A 459-nucleotide genomic window follows, 5' to 3' on the forward strand; every position below is an offset into this window, starting at 1 on the left:
GAGGATGTGACTGTTTTCCCTGCTCCAGGATGGAGGACTGTCAGTGAGTTTTTCCTTCACAAGTAATACCACAGAGAAGTGATCATTATCTGCTGCAACCGTTTCTGTCTTCTCTCTGTTCTGGGGAAACTGAGGGAGGGTAACCACCCTATTACCAACTGCAGCTCAGCCACCCTCTGGCATGTTGGCCAGGATGCCAGAGCCCCTCAAAAGCCATCTTCTCAATATCAGCATATATACAAATATACTCATGAAGTGGAAAACCATCACCAGCTCCTTGATCCTTTGTCTCAGCAGGCCCTTCACACAGTCCAGACATTGCCAGCACTATCTCCACCATTCTCTTGGATGCTGGCAGCCCTCCCCCACAAAGGCCAAGCTATTCAGCATCCAGGTTGTTTGGACACACCATGTGCCATCCAGTAAATGCAGGAGCAAGTGCCATTTCTTGACAGGGAA

The 459-nt window shown here is 49.2% G+C and overlaps 1 protein-coding gene across 4 annotated transcripts in view; it reads right to left on the reverse strand.

Annotated features, from left to right (window-relative positions):
• Positions 1 to 459, reverse strand: part of CTCF (CCCTC-binding factor) — a 17,538-nt gene that overhangs the window by 6,243 nt on the left and 10,836 nt on the right. The window lies entirely within an intron of this gene.

This window comes from Antrostomus carolinensis, unplaced genomic scaffold (assembly GCF_000700745.2).
Source record: "Antrostomus carolinensis isolate BGI_N321 unplaced genomic scaffold, ASM70074v2 scaffold10999, whole genome shotgun sequence".
NCBI classification, from domain to species: domain Eukaryota; kingdom Metazoa; phylum Chordata; class Aves; order Caprimulgiformes; family Caprimulgidae; genus Antrostomus; species Antrostomus carolinensis.